The sequence below is a fragment of the Diceros bicornis genome, unplaced genomic scaffold (assembly GCF_020826845.1).
Source record: "Diceros bicornis minor isolate mBicDic1 unplaced genomic scaffold, mDicBic1.mat.cur scaffold_487_ctg1, whole genome shotgun sequence".
NCBI classification, from domain to species: domain Eukaryota; kingdom Metazoa; phylum Chordata; class Mammalia; order Perissodactyla; family Rhinocerotidae; genus Diceros; species Diceros bicornis.
The window spans coordinates 99641-127435 of record NW_026691355.1 but is presented as its reverse complement, the minus strand read 5'-3'; the positions used below and the strand labels follow the sequence as shown (position 1 = coordinate 127435).

The window sequence follows — 27795 nt, the reverse complement described above, 5'->3', positions numbered from 1 at the left end:
AAAGAGTGCTTTATGTTTTTCTTAATTCTTAAGATGCACAGTAGTCATGAACAGTAATAAGTGTATCATTGAAGAATTATCGTTGGAGCATTGACAGGATTTAAATTCTGTATCTGTATGGTATAATATTAGGTTCTCATTTTAAGCTTTATATTTGAAAAGCCAGGTATAGCAGAATATTAATAGTAATGTAATAATCACAAGAGTTTCAACATAGTAAAAAAGTGCTAGTAGGCAAGTATGTATTTGGTTTTCAAACGGTATCTAATTGTTCTTATCAGTATCAAAAGATCCTGTTACTGCATGTGTCCTTATGTTTTATTTCGTTTCTTTTAGGTCTCTTTTATTCAAAACCTTGTATTTTGTGTAGAAAGAGTTTACCGTGTGCCTGATTTTGGTGTCTGGGAAAGAGGAAGCAAATATAATAATGGCAGCACAGAGCTACATTCGAGGTAATTTGTTTATTTCTAAGGGTTTTTTTTTTTTTTAATTTAAATGTGTGGAATTTGAATATGAATAAAAATCAAAAGTATTAGATGGGAACTGTGGTTTCTATGTTAATTTCATCTCTTTTTTTTTTTCCTATGTGATGCAGATGAAATTCACTTAAAATTAAACCAGAAGAGTCTGCTCTCAGTGCCCATAAACAGATGCAGGAAAGGAGCAGGGTGTCTTTCCCAGCCTCCCGTGGTGTTAGTACATGCATATCAGCCTCCAGTCCACGGCTTGGCCTTGCTGCTCAGCCAAGTCATTTTCTTTTTCCTCTTTACAATGACACTCTTTGAAAGATCAAGGAAATTAAAATTGCCAAACACCTATGTATATACATTGCATGTAAAATTCCCTTCCATGTTATAGAGCTGATTTTTGTCCTAATCAGAGATACTTATACCCTTCATATAAAACTTAACATTCATTGGTTTCTCTGAGAGGTGTGGTCACCATCTTGAGCTGTGGTTTAGGGGGTTTGAATAAACAAGAATAGTTGATAACTTATGTTAGTAGTTTTTGAGTTTCCTTTACTCCTTAGGGTGAGGGAAATAGCTTTAATGACTGATTGCACCTTTCAGATGTTGTAAATTTTTGCCCAGGAGGTCATCTTTTAACTAAAAAGTGTAGCTCAGTGAGTCCTATCCATTTCACACTAAAAGATTTAAGAATTTAAAGGTGATTAACTATAGGTCAGTTTAGATCATTGAGACTTGAAGTAGAGAAACAGTTTAAGAAACACTGGTTAAGAGGAATCCACAGCTGTATACTTTTTTGGGTAGAAGAACTAATCACACAGAAAACTAAGCCAATATAAGATATAAACTAAGATATAGAAACTGGCTCCAGATCTCTAGCTGTGTATCATCTCCATGCCTCAGTTTCTTCATCTATAAAATGAAGATAATAATAGTTTCTACTTTATAAAGTTGTTATAATGATTGAGTTAATATATATGTAAAGCATTTGAATACCTGGCATAAGTGAGCACTAGAATACAAGTGTACTCACACATTTAAGAATATTTTAACAACAAAGATTGAAACAAAAAGGACTTCAGTTAACTCTGGTTAACTAAAATACAAACATTTTTCTGTAAGTTTTATGATTCATATGAGGCATTTTTATAGTACACAGCAGAATAGTAGCAATCAGTGAAGAAGTCAGTGAAGTGGAGAAATAATTTGTGGGAAAGTTCAGTTCAGACATTAAACAAATTCTGGCAAATATTAAAAATAGGAAGATAATGTTATATTTCAGCCATAATCCAAATGAAGTTCTCAACATTTTCCAGATTATCAAATTACAAGAAAGAAAGTGGATTTGATTAGAAAAGGTGATTTTTAAAAATTTACCTTTTTAGCATTTATGATTTATCAGACCTTTTATCTGCGTTTTAATAACCGTTTGATACATGCCAATGTTATCCCACTGACATTATTTTCAGTATAAAATATTTGGAGTAGGGTTTTTTCTGTTTAGAAAAAGTGTAGTAAACTCAGAAAGAACCTTGGGTGAAAGATACCATCCTCGAAAGTGAAGGTGTTGGAAGGTTTCTAGTGAAAAAACAGGCTCCAACTTGTTTTCTTGTAACTAAGGTGCTAATCTTTAATTGAACCATTAAGGATTGTATTTCAAGGCTTGGAAGATCATTATATGATGTTCTTTGCTACCTTTTGCATGCAAAATTAATCTTAATTGTAGCAGGCCAATTCTATTCAAATGGATGGGTAATGAAGTTTGCCATTAGGTTTGGATGATGGGTTTTATACATTTAACATTGATCTTTTAATTTTCTATGGTATAACACTTTACAATTCTCCATAAGAATTTTAAACATTTTTTTCAAATGTGTCTGACCTCAGATCTCCACAAGCCTTCTTGGATGTGTCACCTCTGGTGCCAAAAGGGTCTATTTTGACACTGCAGGCGGACTTGGCACTGACGGACGCAGCGATAGCGGTAGTGGTGGGAGGCCAGTATCTTTCTGTGCTCAGGCCTGGGTAGTGGAATGTGGAGCTGCTGCTTAGCCTGTTGCTGCTGTAAGACATCCCAGAACTGTCTGTGCCTGGTTGGATCTGATCTTTACTCCTTAGTGCAATACCCTGTTATCTCCTTAAGCTGTCCTCCTCATTTCAGACAGCCTGAAGTAGTCTACAGTAACTCTTGCTGTAAGTACCCACACCACCCTTTTTGCCTTCTGGCTTTCTTTGCCGTTCTCCCTCTAGCTGTGTACTATATGGTCCTCCTTAGCAGGAGTCAGAGAAGAGACAGAGCACAATCTGACTGTTGCCTTGGTGCTCACTAGGGCCTTGGCCAAAGCAACTGGCTTGGTGAATGTTCCTTTCTTCCCTTGTCACACTGGGCACATCCCTTCTAAGCTGCAACTTGATCAAAGAAGGTTACCACCCCTAGGCCCCCAAAACGCACACATAGTATTCTGAAGTCAGAGCCTCCCTTTTCAGCATCCATTCTCAGTGGTCCTTTAATAATTGCAATCTGTGGCACTGTCCAGTTACAGAATATATTTTATTTAGGTCGGGCAGGGAACATTATTGCCTTTTATACGGGAAGAAACTAAGGTTTAGAAGGTTTAGCGATCTCCCCCCGACCCTGCCTTTAAATGATACACCCCAGTAAGTAGTAGAACCAGAACTGGATTCCAGGTGATTGGCCTCCAAGTCCAAAGTTGTTTCTGCTCTTTCACGTTGTATTTTCAAGTCTTAAAAAGTTTTTCTAAAGTTTGAAAGAACAGTAGGGTATATGCTCTTGGTGAAACTGTTATAAGTTTCAAGTATATCTTTGTTTAGTAATCAGTACAGCTTGATTCAGCTTAATGCTTTGATCAGACCCTTCCTGATCTGCCCTTTTCAGCCCCAGGTTTGCTGGTATCCCTTTTAGTCCAAGTTTTTGAATTATTTAGTATTTCTTAGATAAACCCTAGAATTTTTTTCTGAAAGGTGATCTCTTTACATTTATCTGAACCGCATTCTAGCAGCTGCCTCACCCTTTTCAGGGCTTTAGGAAAAGGATCCATTGCTCTAGGCTCACTATGATTTTCTTGAAATGTTTCCTAAGCAAGTGTTCCCTGCTTTCCTGGTTTTTCTGTTGACTTGACTTTCCTCAAGTGACGTGCTCCTTTCAGTTTCTCCCAGGGTGTCTGGAACTGTGTCAGCTAATTCTCCTCTTTTCTCTTGTTCAGTCTCTAACAAATGCCTATGTATTTTAAAATCCTATATTATTTGATTTAATTACATTTTCCTCCATATATCTTTTTGGTACCTATTTATTGTAGCACTAATTCTTAACCCCCAGAATTACGTATCCAAGTAGTCTTCTCAGCTGCTCCAAGTTGAATTAAAGTATTTTAATCTTTATATTTCCCCTTTCTCATTTATGTGAGGATATTCCTACACCTTGGAACTACCTTTAAACCAAAATTCTTTGTTTCGGAGAAGAGATGAGTCATCTATAAGATGTGAATTGAATCTTCACCAAGACTAACTTTGAATTTTTTGGCTGTTGGGAAGAAAAAGGAAAATTGTACTTAATAACTTAGTAATGTGGATATCTGCCCAAATAGAAAGAAAAGTTTTTGAAACATTAACTCCTAAATAGAACTTTCTATTTAAGAGCTTAATTTCCTTTTTTACTTTGTTAAATCTTATATTTGTGGTACAAAGAAGACTGTAGAAGCAAAGAGAATTTAGAAATTTAGATCTGATTTTTCAGTTTTTTTTTTTTTCATGGTTTTATGTTCTATTCGCTTGGCTTTTCCAATAAAGAAAGCCATCACTAAAATATCAGATAAGTAACCATCATATCACCACTTTACTCAGTTTAAGATGCTTTTAGTGACCATTTTATTCCACACAGTGCTTGTTATTTAAAGTAGCTACTTAATCTTCTTAAATCATTTTTGATGTTCCAGTCATTGAACTATGATAGAAGCAACTATCCCTCCGTTCTGCTTCATTTTATATATTTTTGCTGTACTGAACAATTCATCAGCACCCATTAAAACTATAGTCCTGTCAAGTCCTTGCTGTTTCAGGGGATATGATTGGGTGGCTCAGGGAACTAAAGCATAGTGTTAATGAGCAGGAGGATGTGAATTTAGTTCTCATGCTTGTCAATGAATTTTTTGGATTCTGTGGTGGGTTATCAATCACTGAGTCCAAACCCATCATCTTTTCTAGAAAAGCTTTGAAATATGCAACAAACCACTTTTATTACAAACTATCTCCCAAGCGAACATCGCTTCATTTTAGCCCTGTTAAATGAATGTTGATGTAACACTTTTCAAGAATCAGATTGGTGAATGTTCTACTGGTAGTATTCACCTAATATTAATATATTCAATAACTAATTATAGAGTAATTTAATTTTCTGAGAATGTCTTGTGCTAGTAAAATATTTTTAACTCTTACAACAGTATGTATTATATTTGACAGTAAAATGTAAGATCACATTAGGAGTATGTTTGAGTTTCTAAATAGCTTGCTGTAGCCAGAGAGTTAAATAACCAGTAGATAATAAAGTAACATATTTGTGAATTTCAGTTAAGTCCAATTATTTAACCAATTGCATTGGGAAAGAAAGTTAAAAGAGAAAGAGTTCCACATTTACTCTAGTCCAGGTACAGTGTTTGTTTTTTTTTGTAATGCTTTATTTAGAAGACAATTTCCAAATTCATCCTTAAGCTGTCTTGTTAAAGACAAAACCTTGAGTTAGCTACATCGTGTATCTCCTCCAGTGCAGTATTTCTTTTGGATATTTGCCTTTTGAATAATTTATTTATTCTCACTTCTCAAAATACTACAAACAGTCTTCATAACACATGTACCTCACACTGTAAGTGGAGGTTTTCTGGTATTACTCAGTTAAATGCATGTAAATGTTTGTGCGTTGGGGCCTATAAGGGAACTCCTAGGACATCAGGAACACATTCTTAAGCAAGAACACCAGTTGACAATGGATGTTTTTGCATGAACTGTCAGAATAGATGACCCCTAGGGGCTCTCCTAACCCTTAGGTTCCAGGAGTCTAGAATTCTTATGCAGGTACTATTTGGTTTCCATTTGGAGCATGCAAGGCTGAGTATGATTGGCCTACTTATTCTGGGTACGTGATAGAATTAGGAACCTGACTTAGATTCTTTTCTGGTTACCTATTGTTGCCAATAAACTACCCCCAAATTAGAGGCATAAAACAACAACAATATTTTATTAGTATTAACTCTCATAGTTCTGAGGGTTGCTGGGCTAAGCTAGGTGGTTCCTGCTCACGGTCTTTTATGCATTTTCCGTCAGTTGTGGGTGGGGTTGGAGTCAGCTTGATGGCTTCCTCACTCAGGTATCGGAATGTTGACTGGAACCTTGGCAGGAGCTGTCTGCCACAAGACTTATATGAAGTTTTTTCATATAGACTTCCTCACAACATGGTGGCTGGGTTCCAAGGTCCAGCGTCACAAAAGAGAGGGCCAGGTGGGGGCTGTATTGCCTTTTATGACCTAGCTTTAGAAGTCATGCAGTATAACTTCCACCACATTCTATTTGTTAGAGTCAGTAAGACCAGGCCATATTCTAGTGAGGGGAATAAGACTCCACCTCTTGATGGGAAGACTGTCAAAGAATTTGCAGACATGTTTTAAACTGGCATATATTTTTCGCTTGGACTTTATACGTTCAGGTTCTAGGCCTTGTCATTTCTCTGTTTTCTTTTTCCTACCTTCCTGTGGGTTCTTCAGCATTTTTTAGAATTGCGTATTGATTTATCTGTAATGGTTTTGAAGGTATCTTTTTGTATAGCTTTTTAACGATTGCTCTAGGTATTACATTATATATATAAACTGAGTGTATCGCGGTCATTATTTCACCAACTGGAGGCAAATATAGAAGCCTTACCTCCATTTATGTCTTGTTACCCTCCCCCATTTATATTATAGTTATCATAAATATTTTTCCCACATGCATTTAGAACCCACAGTGTTACAACTGTTGCTGTAATTGTCAACATAATTTATAAAACTCAAGAAGAGAAGAAAAGCCTATCGTGTGTACCCATATTTTTTCTTCCTATATTTTTTCTTCCTTTTTGATTGTTCCAAGGTTGATTGGTTGGTTGGTTGCTTGCAATCATTTTGTTTTGAGAACTTACTTTAGTCATACTTTTAGGGTGGATCTGCTGGTGACAGATTTCTTATTTTTCTTTCATCTGGGAATGTCTTGTGTAAATAAATAAACAAATAGGATATATTTACTGGTATAAGATTCTGGGTTGACAGTTCTTCTGTTTCAATGCTTGAAAACACTTGCACCACATCCTTTTAGCCTTCATGGTTTTTGGTAAGCAATTCATTGTCATTCCATTGTTTTTCCCCTATAGGGAAAATGTTGTCCATGGCTACTTTAAAGATTTTTTCTTTGTCTTTAGTTTTCAGAAGTTTTGATGTGCCTAGCATGGATATTTTTATTTTATTCTGATTGAGTTTCACTCGGCTGCTTGAATCTGTAGCTTTTTGTCTCTTGCAAATTGGGAAGTTGTCTGCCATTATTTCAAGTACTTTTTTTTTAGCTTTGCCCTTTTTCTTCTCTCCTTGAGGGAGTCCAATGACATGAATGTTAGATCTTTTGTTATAGCCCCAAAGGTCCCTGAAGCTCTCTTTGTTTTTTTTTCTAGTCATTTTTTTTCTCTTTTGTTCTGATTGGATAATTTCTATTGTTTTATCTTCCAATTTGGTTATTGTTTCCTCTGTCTCCTCCATTCTGCCATTGATCCTGTCCCTGAGCTTTTAATTTTTATTATTGTAATTTTTCACTTGTAAAAACTTTGTTTACACTTTTTTGTTTCTTAGCTGAGGCTTTCTATCTTTTCATTTGCTTCAATCATATTTATAATTGCTCATGGAAGAATTTTTATTATGGCTGTTTTAAAATCTTTGTTAGATAATTTTAACATTGCTTTCGTCTCAGTGTTAGCATCTATTGATTGTCCTTTTTCATTCAGTTTGGCTGGGTCTGGTTCTAGATATGATCAGTGATTTTTGATTGAGATGTGGACATTTTGAGTATTATGTTGTAACACCCTGAATCTTATTTTAACTTTCTATTTTAGCTATATTTTTTTGGAACCACTCTGCCAGGGGAAGGGGGCAGGGTCATCACCTCATTACTACTGGGTGGGAATGTAAGTCTAGGTTTTTCTTTGATATCCAAGATGGAGACTCTTCATTGTTGCTGGGTCTAGTTGGGATGCCTAGTTCCCCAGTAGGCCTCCACTGATACCTCCTTGGCTAGGAAGGATAGGAGTGCCTCATTACTCATTCCCAGTTGGCCTCTACTTACGTAACAGGGAGAGGATATGGCCTCTTTGCAGCTGGGCAGTAGTGAAAGTACTGACTCTCCATTGGACCTCCTCTGATGCCATCCCAGCAGAAAGGGTAGGTTCACCTCATTACTGGCAAGCAGGTGTGGAAGTCTAGGCTTTCCGTGTGTTCTCCACTGATGCTGAAGTGTGAGGGGGGAGACTTCTTAACACTCATTGGTAATGAAAGTCTTGGCTTCCTTCTTGGACTTCTCTGACACCACATGGCAGCTGAGAGGGTTGCAGGCTGGGTGCAGTTCCTTATTATAGACTCAATGTAGAAGTCTAGGTTCCCCACTAGCCTTTACAGGAGTGAGTGGGGGTAGGGCCACAGTTTTCTTTTCTTGAGTGGTTCTTCTCTAAATTTTAAATTGTCTAAATTTTGAGTGGTTGTTGTCTATTGTGTTTTGCTAGGCTATCCTTTTCCTGGTCCTTTGGCTAGAGAGAGCAGGCTTCTGTTGGGGCTTTTTTTAATGCACCTACTGGCATTTCCTGATTTTTGGCTTCTTTAGCTCTAAGTCTGGTATATTGGAGGCAAAAAGGAAACTCAAGGAACCTACCAAGTGTTGTTCCTAGAATCCTAAGGCTCCTAGCCAGTCTGCCTTTCCATCTTTCTGAGCCTTTTTATTTTTGTTATGTGATGTCCAGAGTTTTTTGTTGTACTTAGTGAGAGAAATAGGGAAACTTATGTCTACTCCACTTCCCCATCCATGTATTTTAAAAGGTTTCCCACCTATTTACTATCCTGTAATAAAAGTAATGCATACTTGAGAACATTTCATGTAAACAACCCATTGAAAATGTAGATAATGATGATTCGAATAGCTTAGAACAGTGGTTCTCAAATTTAAAGTGTATTTAACCCCCTGAGGGGCTTTTTAACACTGATTGTTGGGCCCCACTCCTGGAGAGGAGTGAGAACTGGCATTTCTAACAAGTTCCCAGATAATGCTACTGCTCTGGGGACCACACTTTGATAATCACTCCTTTAGAGAAATGCTGAAATGATGACAGATCATTAATTTTAAATAATTTTAATGGCATATGCATTTGCTTTTAATAAAAACAGAAAAAATGCAATAAGTAAAATAAACTGGATATTAGATCTAAAATATTTAAATGTTATTTATAAGATGACAGTCATATTTTTAATGAAATTTGGGTCTTCCCATTTTCCAGCACTATTGTATGTGGCATTTGAGAGGGCAAAGGAGTACGTATTTTATTATAAACAGAACAATATAGCAAAAAATGAGAGGTATGATGATCAGTTGTTTTGTGAGCATAAAGTAATGCCTATTTTATTGGACTCTAAGCAAAGAGTATTTGAATGGGTATATTAAACCCCACTCCGTGGTAAGTGTATGATGTGCAAGAACTTTTTTTAAGGCTCAGAGTTGATGTCAGAAAAGCTCTTTTACATTGATCTGAGCTAATGATGCGCAACCTTGTTATTACTGTGCACATATCATTATAATATACCTTCCTCTAAAGTTCATCTTTTTTTTTCTTGAGTTAGTGAATATAAATGATACTGGAATTAAAACTACTCCCATCAATAGTATGACCATTTGCCTAGATCAAGGTGAACTTAGAAATATTTTTCCCAGAAGATCACTAACTATAAAAAAGAGAAATTAAAATAGTGAAATGTCAGACTGCGATCTCTTAGACATTATTCTTCCTACAGAAGTTGTTCTAAGTTTTAATAAAGAAACTTACTTGTGAATATTCATCAGATAATGGTTCTTATTTTGTAGCCAGATATATTAGAGTTATAAAGTATTTCCTTTTCTCTTTTAGCTCTGTTGGCTTAGCAAAAGCAGCTCTAGAAGCAATTAATGGATTCAACCTCTTTGGCAACCAGGTAAAAAAAACAGCAATAGTAACAATAAACTGTGATTGTTTTTTTGAATTATGTTTTTAATTAATTTGGCCATTCATTAACCAAGTTGTTCCTTATGATCAGAGAATGTCTGAAATTTATGTGGCAGACCATGGTTGAACAGACTTTCCTTTGAATATGATTTGCTGGTTAAATTTTAGTTTTCTAACTAAAAAACATTGCTTAATTAGAAAAAAAAAATCTCTTCATAAAGAATTCTCATTATCTTTGTTCGCTAGCTTTGTCCTCAGGTCTCTTGTTGAGCTTTCACAGTTTTAAATATTCCTAGCCTTATATATCATATATTTTCCATATTAGTTCTCACGTTGGTTTCAACTTAATGTAAATCTTATGTAGAGGGGAATTTGTGTAATATGTGCAGCCAAAGAATTGAAATTTTTAATCCTAGCTTAACCCTCAACTGGCTGTAATTATATTTCTAAATCTCATTTTCTTTGGGATAAAAGAGAAATCCTAAGGGTTGCCTTAAATTTTCTTAAAACAAGATCTTTAACAAGTTTCTGCACCCAATCAAGTGACCATGGATTGAGTTGTCAATGAAAGGGAAGAAAATGTAGGAATACAGGTTATTACTTTGGATCAAGAAGTAGGCTAATTGTCTTTAGCAATTTTTGTAAAGATTCTTAAGATGGGAGGGCAAAGGAAGTTTCCAGCTGATATTATAATTAACCCTAAGCTATTAAAATACTTGGTGCTCTAGTGGTTAAGATTCAGCACTCTCGTTGCTGTGGCCTGAGTTTGTTTCCCGGTCAGGGAACCTCACCACCCATCTGTTGGTTGTTATACTGTGGCACCCATGTGTTGCTGTGATGCTGAAAGCTATGCCACTGGTATGTCAAATACCAGCAGGGTCACCCGTGGTGGACAGGTTTCAGGGAAGCTTCCAGACCAAGGCAGACTAGGAAGAAGGACATGACCACACATTTCTGAAAAAATTGGCCATGAAAACCCTATGAATAGCATTGGAGCATTATCTGATACAGCACCAGAAGGTGAGAGGATGGAGCAAAAGGACCAGGGGGGGTTCTGCTCTTCGGTACACAGAGTCACTAGGGGTCGGAATGGACTTGATGGCACTAAAAACAACAACCAATTAAAATGCCGAGTCAGTAAAAATATGTTTTAGGAAGTTATGCAGATATGCAAAAGGTAACATGTTTTTTGTTATGGCAATTATAATACTATATACCCGAAGTCTTGAATTTAAGAAAGTTTTAAGTTGGAGTGTTATAGTACAACTGCCTCTCTTTCACTCCCTACATCCACAAACTCACTTCTGTTCTCACTCTAACTTCCTCTTGGAGGATGGACTCTGCTTACATCCAGGACATGAAGAATGAAGAATGAACATAGACATGAATGGATTGGGAAGAGGGGAGCAGCACCTTATTTTGGGTGCCCAAGACTAAATCGCCCACTTCCTACACTCTTCCTCCTCTCTCAAGACCTCTGGCTGGAGAAATGGAGAGATCAGAGCTCCTGGGGGTTTGAGGGGTGTGAGCCTATCGAAATCATGATTATTAATATTATGCCTCTCCTGGAGATTCTTGGTGCCTCTGGCACTGATCTCTTGGCTTATGTCAACATTTCTTTCTCACTGGAAGAGTCAACATACTCATGGAAGTCCCACATGTATCCTTCAGTACTTCTCATTTCCTTTTCACCCTTGCCTCACTCTCAGTACATTCATTTAAATTAGTGTGTACGTGTGTATGTATGAATTTGTGTGTGTATATGTGTGTGTGTATGTCTGTGTGTTTGTGTATGTATATAGGTATATTAGATAGATAGGTAGGTGGGAAGGAAGGAAGGAGTATGGCATAAAAGTATAAAGGCATAAACATGGCATAAAGGTATGGCATTGTAGCATTATTTATGATGGCCAAGATATGGAAACAACCTAAGTGTCCATCGATGGATGAATGGATAAAGAAAATGTGGTAAATATATATACAATCATGCTTCATGTTGCGATGTTTTGGTCAACAATGGACTGCATATATGATGGTGGTCCCATAAGATTAGTACCATGTAGCATAGGTGTGTAGTAGGCTATACAATCTAGGTTTGTGTAAGTACACTCTGTGATAGTCATACAATGATGAACAGCATACAGTGTGCCTAACAGCACATTTCTCAGAACATATCCCCATCATCAAGTGATGCATGACTATACAATGGAACATTATTTAGCTATGAAAAAGAATGAAATCTTGACATTTGTGACAACATAGATGAACCTTGAGGGCGTTATGCTAAGTGAAATAAGTCAGACAGAGAAAGACAAATAGCATATGATCTCACTTATATGTGGAATCTAAAACAACAAAACACCAAGCACATATATACAGAGAACAGATTGGTGGATGCCAGAGGTGGGGGGTGGAGGGTGAGTGAAATAGGAGAAGGGGGTCAAAAGGCACAAACTTCCAGTTATAACGTAAGTCATGGGGATGTAATGTGTATCATGGTGACTATAGTTAATAATACTGTATTGCATATTCGAAAATTGCTAAGAGAGTAGATCTTAAAAGTTCTCATCACAAGAAAGAAAATTTTTGTAACTATGTACGGTGATGGATGTTAACTAGACTTATTGTGGTGATCATATTGCAGTATATACAAATATTGAGTCATTATGTTGTACACCTGAATCTAATATAATGTTATACGTCAATTATACCTCAATTAAAAAAAAAAGAATGGCATTGTATTTGGAGTCAGGAGACTCACTGTATGCTCTGTACTCCCACCAGTGAGTTCTGTGACATTGGATGGTTGTTTACCTGTCTCGGCTTCCTCATCTAAAAAAATAGGGATAATGATACTAGGACCTAACTCAGAAGGTTTTCATGCAAATAAAAAGCTTAGTATAGTGCTTGGCAAAGATTAAACCCTCAATAAATATTATCTCTTGTTATTGTTAATGAAGTACTGGTAATGTTAAAGAAGGGAAATGAAGAGATTGGACTGAAAAGCCTCTAGAGAGTATCTCAAGGAGACTTAGAGGAGTCATGGACTAAATCAATAGTGTTACAGCAGCAGTCTGGAAAGATACAGGTCTTGCTCTTCTGCCTTCCATGGCATACCAAGTAGTGTGCTGAATGGAGTTTTGTGTCTAGGTTGGACGTTATAAGGTATTGGTCAGCTCTTTTTTGCAATCGTGCCATCTCCTTTGATGTCCCTGAGTCTTAGTGTATGTTGCTTATGTGTCTGGTATATATACTACATATATGCCTCCACCTACATAGAAGCCCACACGTATACATGCTACCTTTCCTAACTACCCATCTTTCAGGGCTCTGTCTTCAGCCTACTTTTCCCAGGAAGCTTTCATAGATCTCTTAGCCATAACTCTAAAAGCACTGAATTGCTCTACTATACTTTCTGATTCTGAGTTATAAATATACTGCTAGAATTGTTCCTCAGCCATAATGTCTCAGTCTTGGCTGCACAGTGGAATTATTTGCAATACTGATTGCTGGGCTCTACCCCTGGAGATTCTGATTTAATTGGTCTAGGGGGAGACCTTGGCCTTGAGATGTTTCCAACTGCCCAGGAATTGTAATGTGCAGCCAAGGATGAGAATGACTGCTCTAAGCAGAGTTAATATTGACCTTGGTTAGCTCATGTCCATTCCCAGCAGAGCTGTGTGCCAAACGTTTGCCGAGTTGACTATTCGTTGAGTATTTTGGATGGAAATATAGACAAATAATGTCTTATTCCTTTAGCCACATAGATGTCACATGTTGCAAGTGGAGCTCTCCATGTTCCTTTTTTTTTGGATAATATCAAACAGTATCCTAGTTTTACCAATTCCCTTTCATTTTTGTTTCTGATGTGGAGAATTACAGAAACCTGACTTTGTTAATGTTAAAATTTCCACCTCTACAGCAAAGTTAAAAATATACCTGCTAAATAGTAGCACATTTAAGAGTGCATGTGATCTTTTCAGTGTTTAATCATTTTATCATATTGCTCCATGTACTTCAATGGGCTGTGGTCTAATTAAAAGTCAGTGGCTGGGAAAAGAACTGATATAACAAAGAAATGTTTTTATTCAAATGAAAACCTATAGAAACCTCCTCAAGATTTGAGGGATTTCAGATCAGATGAATATTCTCAGCTATTTCCAAAAACTGTTGATGTAGTGTTTTAGAAGACCTGATCATGTGTCTTTAACTAAATTAATTTAGAGCTTTGAAAAAGTACACCTATTGATCGCAACTCAGACAATCTTAGATCTTTGGAGCTGGAAGGGCCCTTCTCTCAAAATGAGTGGTCACAGAGTTGAGGTGGCTTTTCACTGGTCATGCAACTAAGAGGCAGAACAGGAATTAAACCAAAGCCACTTGGGAATGAATCTGGAATATCAACTATTAGTACAGGAAATCTTAAATCTTGAATGCTTTCTACCTTTAGAGGTGAGAACTGTGCATTTGCTTTTGAAAACTTTTAAGCCATTTTCTTCTTTTTTAAAAAATTTAATTTTTTTTATTGAGGTGTAATCGACATATTAGTTTCAGGTGTACAACATAATGATTCAGTATTTGTATATATTATGAAATGATCACCATAATAAGTCTAGTTAACATCCAAACCCACATGTAGTTACAAATTTATTTTTCTTGTGGTGAGAACTTTTAAGATCGACTCTCCTAGCAACTTTCAAATATGCAGTACAGTATTGTTAACTGTAGTCACCATGCTGTATATCACGTCCCCATGACTTATTTATTTTATAACTGGAAGTTTTTATCTTTTGACCACACTATTTTCTTCTTAATTGTTGAACTTCTGAATGAGACATCCACTTGGCAAACAGCATGAAAGGCTTGCCTTTTGCCCTTTTTGTGCTTCAGTATATGAGATAAGACAAATGTTAATTTTTATTTTTATGGAAAATTGTTGGGTGGAATAAGCTTTTAGCTTTGATAATGGTTATTATGTGTTCTTACACTTCCTTTCTTCTTTTTTTTAAAATGTCAGACTTGTCTTATTATTCAAGGAAAAAACCTTATCCTTTAAATCTTTCCTTTGAAAGCAAGTTATTTTTCTTTGGCAGAAAATATCTAAGAAGAAAATGTGATAAAATGGCCTAATGTCTTTAGTGATAAGTTTATAATAAAGGCTAATTTGGAGCATTTAGAAACATACTCATCAATATGAGAATCACATATTTCATCATACTTTCAAATATGTTCTCTATAAATATAGTGACATATATAATATTTAAGTGATATTTGACAATATTTAAATAATAATTTTTAAATAAATTATAATTCACACTCAGCAAATGTCATAGACATGCTAAGCAACAGTTTTGTGGTTCCTGGGTCTGAGTCTCAGCTCTCCCCTTTCTGAAACCCTGAGAATTACTACTCAGGTTCATCTCGCTCTGTAGTTGGAAAGTTCTTTTAACGCATGTGAGTAGAATCTTCTGTAGAAAAGAGAAGCATGGCTTGTGAGAGGGGCTGCTGGAAGCTACTGTTGGGCCAGTAAGTCAAAGTTGACTATTTACATGCCCATTGCCACCACAGCCATGGTGCAGAGGGGTAATTCCCATCAGTAAATATCCTTTCTGTAAGAATCCTGCTCTCCAGGCTCTGCCACGGAGCTCAAGAACAGCTTAATGCTGAACTAGGGAAGAAAGTCTCCTGCTCGTAGTTCTGTGGTATGATTTTGCGTTCAGAAGAACAGAAATCATGTGTAGTAGATACACTGAGTGGGTTCATCTTGTTTTATGCTTTGATGCTATGTGGCAGCAAGCCTATTAGCTCAGCTTCAGAGAAGTGATTGATGGGGTAAAGGCAGGCCCAGACAATCCTTCAAATCATTTCCCTTTGAGTTGAGACTAAAGAGATCAGCAGTGTCTTATGGTCATAGATGTCACCCTTGGCTTTAGGTACCATCTCAAAAGTGTTTGTTGCAGTCATGGAGTCTGGGGTAGATGGTTCAGTGCAGCTCTTCCCCACCATTGGAACTCAAGTCCCCATGACAGTGGTTAGGTTGAATCATCTTCTAGTGTATTTACTAGAAAGTAGTCATAGAAACTCAGTTTGGGAATACAGTTTGAGCTATCAGTCTTAAAATATGCTCTGTAGGTGGAGTCAGGATATGATGGTAGAGTTGTGATAATTTCAGGAAATGGAAGATGAAAATAAAATATACAGTGTTAATCAGATACTTTGGAGTGACATATACATATAAAACATCCTTTCATATTCCTGGTTTTGATTGGAGAAATCACAATACTGACAAATGTGCTGAGGCCAGAATCTAAAAGGTAATGACTAGAGAAATTGCTCATGTTATGCAGAGCATTCAAAGCAATGCAGACATATCAAACTTCCTTTGAAATTTGCAGGCATAAAATTAATGTGTCTGATGATTTAAAGTTGGTGATAATTAATTCCATAAGTAGGGTCTCCTTGATGACTTTCTTAAAAATTTGCTTCTGAACAGGAATAGGTGCCCATGGTCTTAGGTGAATTTTATGGTGAATTTTATCTTCCTGTGAATCTTGGCCCTATGCCTAAGCATGGTATATTTTTTAAGAGGACAGCCACACAATATAGTTAACTAGCATTTGCTCTCACTGTTAAAATCCAGTAATATTATGAAATTATTTTTCTCTTTGTGCATATTTCTTAGAGGCTGGCAGAGGAAGAAACCTGAACAAATACTTTGATGAATTTAGATAAATAAACCATTTATTCGTGCCCAGAAAATAGAAGTTGGCTTGTTTATATTAATCAGATAATGGCAAGAATTGCCAAATTTGCTATTTCACTTCATTATTTATAAATTACACTAGTTAGATTTTATCTTTTAAAAATTCAGTTCAAGGCAGACTTATTTGGCATGCAATTAACTTTATTAATTATGAGCCTAAGGATAAATTATAAGTCCTGTTATTTTGTGTATTCACAGGCTCCCAACATCTCGTACCTATTCATTTCTCTGCTGTTTGTTCTAACTACCCTGCCTGCTCCCCTTCCCACAAAAATTCAGATCCTAGCTTTGGTCCTTGCCTTCTCCATGAAGTATCCCAGGTTCCCTATTTTGCTTTTTTTATGTTACCTTTAGAGATTTATTATCATTATTATTCTCTCATCTAAGCCACTCACTTGGTACATAGGCCCATATCTTGGTACATCGTCATGTATTGCCTGCCATGTGCAGTCTTTTTGTTTTGTTTAATATTCATCTGGTTAGGACTGATTATCACCTGGGTCAGCTCCTTGAGAGCAGAGGTCAAGTTGTATCTTGTTTTCCTCAAAGCAGAGAACACATCACTCTGACAGTGGCAGATACCGCATGAAGCTTTGTTGAATTCAATTTTGTCAGTGGATATGAAAACTAGGGAATTTCAAATAATAGAAAGGACAGTTTAGCGTTAATCTGGTTGTAGAATGACAGCCTCACTCATTTCTTCTTCATTTATTAATTTACTCGTCAGAGTTAAAACAGATTTAAGAAATGATATTATGAATGAGAAATCATTCTATTTTTTTTTTTTTTTGGTGAGGAAGATCAGCCCTGTGCTAACATCTGCCAATCCTCCTCTTTTTTTGCTGAGGAAGACTGGCCCTGGGTTAACATCTGTGCCCATCTTCCTCCACTTTATATGGGACGCCGCCACAACATGGCTTGCCAAGCGGTGTGTTTGTGCGCGCCCAGGATCCGAACCGACGAACCCCAGGCTGCCGCAGCGGAGCATGCGCCCTTAACCACTTGCACCACCGGGCCGGCCTGAGAAATCATTCTATTTTATGAGCTAATACTCATGTATGTACATGGGTGAACAGGGAAAATATACATATAGTGAGTCTGATATTTGGAGGTAGGGCCTAGTACCACTAGACGTTGAGTTTCAGTCTAGGTGATTGATTTGAGGTATTTTAGTTTCAGAGTGAATGCGTCTTTGAAGTTGGTGAGAATTAGAATGATAGTTCTCTTCTTCCCTTCCCCATGTGTTTTTCTGAGTATTCTCTTATAATGGAAGCTATATTTGTATTCCAGTTTCATTCTCTGTGTTTTCAAAATGTTTAGCTCCCCAGTAAAAGAACAAAGCTATGTTTACTTACGGCTATGCTCGTAAATATGGAAAGCACTAATGGCTAAATATTAAATTTTTTTTAACTTGGTTAGCAGACCAATTGACATTTTTTGTTACACCTGTCTTTTTGTTCAAGTTTTTTGGCTCTTACTTGAAAGATATTTTTTATTGTGGGAAATTGTATAACTTAGTGGTTAAGGTGTGGGCTTCTGTGTTAGAGACTTGATTTTGAACCCGTGCTCTGTTAAACTAAGATTTAGCATCTTTTTCAGTAAAATGGGGATAATAATCCTCTATATATGGGGATTAAATGAGATAATCCACGTGAAGCATAAAGCACAGTGCCTGACACAGTGAATATTAGCTTTTATTTGCATTTTTATTATTTGAGATTCTCCTGTCTCTATATTTTAATCAAGTAGTTTTTATATCTATAATTCTAGATTGTATCTAAATTTGCTTAGTTTGATCATATAATCAACATTCTTTATTAGGACTGTACAATTCAGATTTTGTGAACTCAAATTGGTTCTTGTTTTATTCCTTGTCAAAAATGTGAGTAAACTATTTGTATTTTTATTAACATAAATATCCTTAATTGATTAGTTATCTTATAATCAATACATTTTGATTTATAAGAAGACTGAGGAGAAATAGGGAAATGTAAAAATAACATTTTTTATGATTATAAAATGAATGTTTATTGCAAGAAATTTGGGAAATGCTGAAAGTATAAAAAAAGAAAATTAAAATCTTCTGTAATGCCACTCTCAATGCAACCAATGTTAGTGTTTTTGTGAAATTTCTTACAGTCAAAATGCCCAATGTTCTACAAGTCGTTTTTTCTTAATTTAGGAAATGTTTTTCTCTTTCTTGTTCCAGGGCTGTTCTTGGTCGGTTATATTTGTGGATCTCGATGCTCACAATCGCAATAGGCAAACTTTGTGCTCACTCTTACCCAGAGAATCAAGATCTCATGTGAGATATTTTTATGATAAATTAATATGAGCTATCATTTATGATTGTTATGTAATTTTGTTTACTTTTCTAAGAATGTGTTCCAGAATGTTAGAGGTTGCCAGCAGAGAAGAGAAGAGAGAATAGACGTTGCCTCTCACTTGCCTGGTCTGTGGAGGTCTTGTTCAGGAAGTGAGCAGAGCTGTGGACAAAGCTGCTTTGTCTTTCGAGTCTTTTGTAGAACAGGAGAAACGTAGACCTTTTATTTTTTCAGGAGGGAGTAGCAACATTATACCAAAATGAATTTTTTTGTCACAGAATATTAGAAAAATATTTTTCATAATTTATATTCCTTTTGAATAAAATTATTTTTCATGCTTCTTTTCTCTCATTCGAGTCACAATTTTTTTGGTCTGATAAACTTTTATATGCCTATAGTACGCAATTGTGGATTTTTATAGGGGTTATTTATGGCTCTATTCTTAGAAAACACTCAAAATGGAATAATTTAATTATTTAAAAATAACTGTTTTATAGAAGTAATGCAGGATTATGATAAAAGAAAAACAAAACCCACAAATAAGCGAATAATAATAATATAATATCCACTCGTTATTCCACCACTCAGTTATAATCTTAGGGTGACAACATTTGTGTTTATATGTTTTTATATATTTTTATATACATATATACTTTTCATTTTATAATACTGGGAGAATATTGTTCATAATATTTGATAATCTGGTTCTATGAATGGACATGTTTCCAGATCAATAAATGTTTCTACAATATAAACTTTAATGGCTGCTAATTTACTTATCTAATTGTTGGACATTTAGATTGTTTTGTGTTTTTCACTGATACCAAAAAATTGTTATGAGAAACTAAGTTTTAATGATTAGTTATTGGTGTTAAATTTTTACACACTGCCTTAATTAATATCTTAAAGTTTGAGTCCAGTTTTGAACCTTGAAAATACTCCTTATTGGTGAATAAAGTTTCATCTCCTCTGTAAGCTTCACTAAACCATACCATATAAGCGTCTGTGTGTCCCTTGCAGCACAGCAATCTCACTGTCAGTTAAAGACTTTTATTGACTTATTCTTGACTTATTTCTTATTTATTTACCTTTTATTATCTATTCCTTATTTATTGACTTATTTTTATCGGCTTTTCATCTCCATGCTTCTCCTTGGGCTGTGTTGATCATATCACTGCAGGCACTTACAGTCCCTTCTTTTTTTAATTGCTGCCAGAACACAGATGCTGCCCTGCTCCCCTGCATCACTTATCCTGCATTTGCCCTGGATGATGAAGTTCTGTTTAGCCAGACACTTGATAAAGTGGTTAGAAAATTAAAAGGAAAATATGGATTTAAACGTTTCTTGAGAGATGGATATAGAACATCACTGGAAGATCCCAACAGACGCTACTACAAACCAGCTGAAATGAAGGTATCAAAAACTATTCTATATCAGAGCATAACAGAGTGGTCAAAAGCACCGATTGAGGAGTCAGACTTCTTGGGTTTGACTTCTGGCTCTGCTACTTACTAGCTGTCTGGCCTTGGGCATGTTAATTAACCTCTCTGTGTTAATATTCTTCATTGGTAAAATAATAGTACCTACTATTATTGGTCCTATTATTGAGGTTCTTGTGAGGATTAAATGAGTTAGTATATATAAAAATGCTTAGATTGGTGCTTCGCACATCGTAAGCACTTGATAAGTGTTAGCTCTTACCACCAGTGAAGCCCATTTGCTCATATGGAGCCATATTGATTCATCGGGTGAATAATTCTTCTTTCACACTTTCAGAACTCTGCCTGCCTGTTTCATACCATTTGTCTCATGTAATAGAAAATATCTATTTGTGATCCAATTTTCAATCTGTTAAGCAAATGCTCTTTTTTTTTGTTTCACTTAGACACTTCCCTTTGAAATATAGTCCTCTAAATAATTAGTTTTAAAAAATTTTCTATTTCAAATATACATATGTACCACTATATCTAGATTTATACTAGGTGTTTTTAAGCTGTCCAGAAAACTATAACACCCCCCAAAATGGTAAGTGTGCCTCCACATTGCTGAATACAATTAGTGGGGTAGAGTGAAAATTATTTTTGTAAGCATTGTCATAATTTTGACTCATTCACTGAAGATAGGGAAAATCCCATGAATCTGTATATAAAAAATGTCCAGGCAGCATGGTACCTTGTAATTTGTTTGACAATTAAATACTCTTTTAAAATTTAGTATACACTTAGTTTTGCAGAACAGCGAGACACACTATTTATCATTTTATTTAATTTCACAATTGACTATCATTTGGGAGCATTAGGAGCCATTGTATTGTGTACATCTTTGAAACCTTACAGCAGTCTGTTAGATTGGGCCAAAAGATCCGTTTATCTCTTAAACACCTTGAGATGTTTCTTTTCTATTTAATACCTTTCCTGTGCTGATTTACAGCACTTACATTTGAACTGGACCCCCTGTAACTACCACCCTGCATACCTTCAAGTTTGGATCAGTCCAGCAGGCTCTCTCTATTTCCCACCTGTTGCTGAGCACCACTGAGAAAGGCCACAGCAGTGTGGATAGATGCCACCCCGGATTTAGGACATCCATCTTGGTTCAGTTCTCATCATTGCTTTCACTGCTTGTTAGTTCTGCTATGTGACCCTGCCAGGGACTCCTCTTATAAGCTTTTCAAAATTTTTTCCATTTGTACTCAAGTTCCCAGACTTGACTTCTCACTTTCTACTTGTTAGCCTTACATTTCTGTTTGGCCTCCTCCACTGCGTCTATCCTTCATCCATACTTACCTCCATATCTCTTGTCTCCCAGAAGTTGCTGTCTGTTCTTCATTCTAAGGCTAACCCTCCATATGTACACCCCATCCTGTTCTCTTTTACTTCCTAGGATTCTTGCTGTATCATTTGTCTTCTTCCCTGATAGATAGGTGTCTGTTTTGATCTCTTTCTTTTTGTCTCCGCATCTTCCCCACTTCTTCCTTTCCGCTGTTTTGCTTCCCCAACTCAAATCAGCTTCTTTTTCTTCACATAAACACAATGAAGTTCATCATTAAAAAAACAAACAGAAAACTCTCCCTCACCACTCACCCCTGTCTGCCTCCCATCGCCTCTCTCTTTGTGGCTACACTTCTGAAAAGCATGGTCCATTCTAGGTGTAGTACCTCGTTTGTCTCTACTCACTCCTTCACCTTATAACCCTGCTCCTCTTCCCAGTACTTCCGGTAGCTGTGCTGGCTTCAGTCAGTTTAGGTCACTGGGTCATAGTGATGCTTTTCTGGCCTTATTTCACTTATTTCCTTGGCATTTGGGTGTCTTAACTGAGTTCTCTTACTTGGAACGTTTTCTGTGACCCCATTCTCTTCCTCACTCTGCTTACTTCTCTCACTGTCTTTGTTAGTCTCCTCTGCAGGTTCCTCTTCTTCCACCTCTTAAATATTACTCTTCTCCTGGGTTCCATCCTTACTCTTCTGCTATTCATGCAATCATAGCTATCACTGTTAACTTTAGTGTCTCTATCCCTAACTCATACTTCTCCCCAGGAGTGCCCTACCATGTATCCACCTGCCTTCTGGACGTCCTCCCTTGGATGCCCTGCAGTCTGCTTATGTGCGTCTCCCGCTCTTCTGCCCAGGTCGCAAACCTGAGAGTCATCCTAGGCACTTCACTCTCACTCACCCCTCATTGTCACTCACCAAGGCTGACAGATTTAACCTTCCTCTCTATTAACTCCTTGGTTTAGGCTAGTGGTTCATAACCAAGAACAGTTTTGCTCCCCAGGGGACATTTGACAATATCTGCAGACATTTTTTCATTGTCACCACTTGGTGGGTGCTACTGGCATCTGGAGGTAGAGGCCAGGGATTCTACCAACATCCTGCAATGCACAGGATAGCCCTTACAACCAAGAATTATTTTGCCCAAAATGTCAATAAATGCTGAAGCGGAAAAACCTTGGTTTAGGCTATCATCTTTTCTCTTTGGATTATTCCCAGCAGCCTTCCAATTGGTCTCATTTCTTGCCCTAAAACTCTCTTCAACACTGCCTGCTGTCCATCTAGCAAGTAAATCTAATGAATAAATCTGATCCTGCTCAGTATTCAACAGTGGTTCTGTGTCGCTTCCAGATCAAAGTCTTAGTCTCTTAGCGTGACCTGCCAGGCTCTTCTTGATCTGGCTGGCCTGGCCCACCTGTTGGGCTTCAGCTTTCACTATTTCTTCCCTGCTTGTTCCAGAAATACTGAATTGCTGGTAGTTTCTTTAAGAAACTTTGTGCTTCCATGCATCTGTAGTTTATACTTTTGTTTCTCTGTGTGGAGTTCCCTTAGCTCATCTCCCTGGAGAAATCCATCAAGCATTAGCTGAAGCATCTCTTTTCCTATAAACCCTTCCCTGACCCCCTAGGCAGACTTGGGTCTTTCATTCCCTGTGTTTCTGGTATATCACGTATATAGATTTCATCGGGTGCTACAGTTGTTCGTTTACATGCCTGCCTCTCCCCTAGGCTGTGAGCTCTTGAGGGCAGCTTCTCTGTCTTTTTGTCTTCACAGCCCTCTGTCTAGTTGGTGCCAGGCATTACTGAGTACTTCGCAAATGCTTATTGAATGAATGACTACTATGTGTGATGGATTAAATGAATGAGCGTTTGAATAATAAGAGTTCTGAGAAAAATTTTTAAAAAAGAACAATGAAACTACTTATAAATCAGTCCAATTTTGTTATTACTATAAATGAATCTTTTATGTACATCCTAACTATAATTATTCTAATTAATATAATTTTCTAATTAATTTAGTGAAATTTTTAATATTTTATTTTTGTTTTAGCTATTTGATGGCATTGAGTGTGAATTTCCCATATTTTTCCTTTACATGATGGTTGATGGTAAGTGAGCTTTCCTCCTGAAATTTAAGCTATAGGATATAAGTGGTTTAAAGAAGAGAAAAATGAAATATGACTCCTTTCAGCTAGCAAAATAGACTGCACACAGTGATGTTAACTGCTCTGCATTTTTGTACGCTACTCTTCTGCTTTCTGAGTGAATATTAAATCATTTTCTGTAAAAGAATTTAAAGAATTAAAGAAATACTTTATTTAAAAAATGATGCAAACATATTTTCATATTTGCAAAGAAGTTTTTTTATGAATAGAAATCACGAATACCATAATTCGTAACATTGTGAATATCTATAATATTTACACATATAAATAGAGATATTTCAATTAAAATTCTGTTTTCGATTCTAAATGCTAACATGACCTTCTAAAATCAATTTCCTGAAAAAATATCATGCACGTTTGCATTACCTTTTTCAATTTTATTTTTATCATTTATGTAGAAAATTACCAAAATAATTATAACTGGGCTAATAGATTTTCCTAAGGTAAAATTTCTGTGGTGCTTATTGAGCTCAGATGCTGTTGGATTTTGTATTTTACGTTTTAGGAGTTTTTAGAGGCAAAATCCCAACCAAGTAAAGGAATATCAGGACCTTCTGACTCCAGTGCTTCATCAGACCACAGACGGTATAGTTGGCTTGTTTTTCAAGAAATTCTTCCTCCTGATATTTCCTTCACATTCCTTTGAAAAGCGTAAATGATTGCTTTTTAAACAGAACAGTTTATTTAAATTGAAAAAAATGAATGAGATCTTGAATGAATTAGAAAGAATAATTTATTAATTTGCTATAATAAATTTGTTTTTATAAAAGGAGTTCATTAGGCAATACAAGGATGGAGACGAATTTAGGTCGTCATGGCTGTAGTAATTGGAAAATAGTTCACTGGATAGGCCCGGGTTCTTCATCTGTTATCTACTGTGTAACTCCACTCTGTGTAGTGTGGCAATAATATAAAATGACTGATTTGTATTCAGGTCACCAGAAATGGTATGTTCAGGTGACTGCTGCCCCCTCCAGAGGGCCAGCTAAAGGCTCTGTCCTAGCCTAAAGGTACTACCATTGTCAAGAACATTCTGGCCTCCTCTTTGGAGTTGCTTCTAGGGCTTTTAGCATGTTATTTTGAATGTCTGCTGTGATGCTAAAATGTCATCCTTTGAGGATGGGTTTAATATTTTAGAAATGGTCAAAAGACCCCATCTTATGAGTAGTATGTTGGTTGCAGTTAAACACTGTCAGGGCCCATAAAAGAACATAACTGATTTTTCTGTATGACTAGAAAACTAGTTATCAAAGGAATTCCAAAGGAGAAGTTCCAAATATCTTTGGGGTTTGGAAGTATTAATAAAATGAGAATATGTTCTCATAAGTGAACACCTTTGAAAACATATTTATCTGGAAGTTAAAAATTATGATTTGTTGGGGCTGGCCCAGCGGCGCAAGCGGTTAAGTGTGCGCGCTCCACTGCGGCGGCCGGAGGCTCACCGGTTCGGATCCCAGGCGTGCACCGACACACTGCGTGTCAAGCCATGCTGTGGCAGTGTCCCATATAAAGTGTAGGCAGATGGGCACGGATGGTAGCCCAGGGCCAGTCTTCCTCAGCAAAAAAAAGAGGAGGATTGGCAGATGTTAGCTCAGGGCCAATCTTCCTCACAAAAACAAATATATATATATGATTTGTTGGTAAAAAATGGATGGCTTATGGGCACAATGCATGAACTGGCGGTTACAGCACTGAGCCCTGTTCCTATCTCACAGGAAGTTTGTGATATTCTTTAGGGTTTTCCACAAGTACCCTAAATACTTCACAGTATGTACTCACCCTTTAAAATCCTTGTAGGGGCCGGCCCGGTGGCGCAAGCGGTTAAGTGCGCGCGCTCCGCTGCGGCGGCCCGGGGTTCGCTGGTTCGGATCCCGGGCGCGCACCGACGCACTGCTTGGTAAGCCATGCTGTGGCGGCGTCCCATATAAAGTGGAGGAAGATAGGCACAGATGTTAGCCCAGGGCCGTCTTCCTCAGCAAAAAAAGAGGAGGATTGGCGGATGTTAGCTCAGGGCTGATCTCCTCACAAAAAAAAAAAAAAAAAAAATCCTTGTAATGTTAAAGTAGTGAAATGTTTATGGATAAACATTGAATTTGAAATAAAAATTAATTAATTTATTTATGTCTTTATGCTCCAAATAATTACTTGTGCAATGTGAGAAATAATGTAATGCGTGTGGTAATGCATATGATATTTAAAATCCCTCGAATGAGATCTTTTAGTACTCAGTGGTAAATCATTGATGCCTTGAGGTGGTGGTTTAGTGTACCACGCTTTAGGCTTCATCACATTCAGAGAGTGGTGTTCAAACTACTCCCTGTGAATCATAGACCTTTTTACTAGTTTTAGACGCAAATATCGTGATTGATTGATGCATGAAGAAGGAAGCAAATTTTAGGGAAATGAGGGAAATGAAGTTTACTATGGGCTGATATTGCAAAAAGTCTTCTGTAGCACTCTACTGGAATTGGGTTTTTTTCCCCCTTTACATCATCCACAGAGATTCTAGTCTTTAAATAATAATTTTTAGTTTCTACCAAGGAATATTTTTAAACAGTTTGCTCACAGGGTAAGATGGATTTTTTCTCTTCAGTGATATTGAATGGTAGATAATGGGTTTAATGATTAAAATGAGGATTTCTTCCCTCTAAGCAATGGCTCAGGGTTATAATTCTTCATTTAAGATTATACAGTATCTCATTTGTAAAACTTCCATAGACTAATCCTATTAAAAATAGCTTCTTCAATGGCTCTAAATATTTGCGTACTGTATATTTGTTGATTCATTTAAAGGTGTTAAAATTAAATGTTGTTAAAGGAGATATGTTAACATTGTTGGCTAAAGCATAACATATGCTGTCAAATTAGTGTTTTAATGTCAAGAAGCTTTTTCCGCATTTTGCACTTGCAATTTCTGAAAGGAGCCAAAATATCCAATTTTCTGTAGTCTATCAAATCTGTTACCTCCTCTACAACCTTTCTCTCTCCTTTCTAGTTATTGCAATTTCTTGAAGAGAAAATTTGGGAAGGACACTGATTTGTTATAATTTAAATATTTATTTTTAAACTCCATAGGTTATCCTGTTGTACCAAAGTACTACTATGTGCCAGCTGATTTTGTAGAATCTGAAAAAAGAAACCCTGGTAGTCAGAAGCGATTTCCTAGCAACTGTGGCCGTGATGGAAAACCGTTTCTTTGGGGACAGGCCCTTTATAGCATCGCAAAACTCCTGGGTAAGTGGAGAAGGTTGGGAACAATGTTATCTCTTGTTATCAAGTCGTTAGAAATAAGTATGTCAGGGGCTGGCCCAGTGTATTAGTGGTTAAGTTCACACACTCCTCTTTGGTGGCCTGGGGTTTGCAGGTTTGGATCCCAGGTGCGGACCTACTCACTGCTCATCAAGCCATGCTGTGACAGGCATCCCACATATAAAGTAGAGGAAGATGGGCACGGATGTTAGCCCAGGGCCAATCTTCCTCAGCAAAACGAGGAGGATTGGCAACAGATGTTAGCTCAGGGCTAATCTTCCTCACCAAAAAAACAAACAAACAAACATACAAAAGAAGTAGGTCTTTGCAGACATTTTTCTTGTGTTTGCCTGGCGTTTCATGCTGCTAAGAGGTCTTGGGGGAGTTTCTTAGTCTGAGGTTGATACAGTGAGAAAAAGTGCTATTTGAGAAAAGCCTGTGGATAAAATTGAGAAGCCTAGTGAATTGGGAATGCAGAATTGACTATACTCTACATAAGCAAATTGAGCTTTAAAAAAAAAGAAAAAAATTGAAAACAATATCAATCAGTAAAAAAGCATTGGACCTTCTTTACTCCAAAATTAATGTATTCAGTGTAGACAGATTTTGAGTTTAGATACCATTTTCTTATCTTAAGACCAGAGTGAACAGAAATAGTGTAGGTCATGCCTTGATCTGTTTCACGATCAAAAAGAAGAAAGAGCCTTCAAAGAAAGAGTCAGTTTCTCTTCTTCCCTGCTGAGCTTCTACAAAGGCGGTAGAGAACATGCAGAAGGTGTGTTGCAAACCAGG

At 36.8% G+C, this 27795-nt stretch overlaps 1 long non-coding RNA gene across 1 annotated transcript; it reads left to right on the top strand.

Annotated features, from left to right (window-relative positions):
• Nucleotides 1–335: 335 nt before the first annotated feature.
• Nucleotides 336–23676, top strand: LOC131403003 (uncharacterized). Its single transcript, XR_009219133.1, has 5 exons — nucleotides 336–452; nucleotides 9658–9721; nucleotides 18705–18800; nucleotides 20036–20233; nucleotides 23640–23676. It is a non-coding gene; the product is annotated as an uncharacterized LOC131403003 (long non-coding RNA).
• Nucleotides 23677–27795: the final 4119 nt, after the last annotated feature.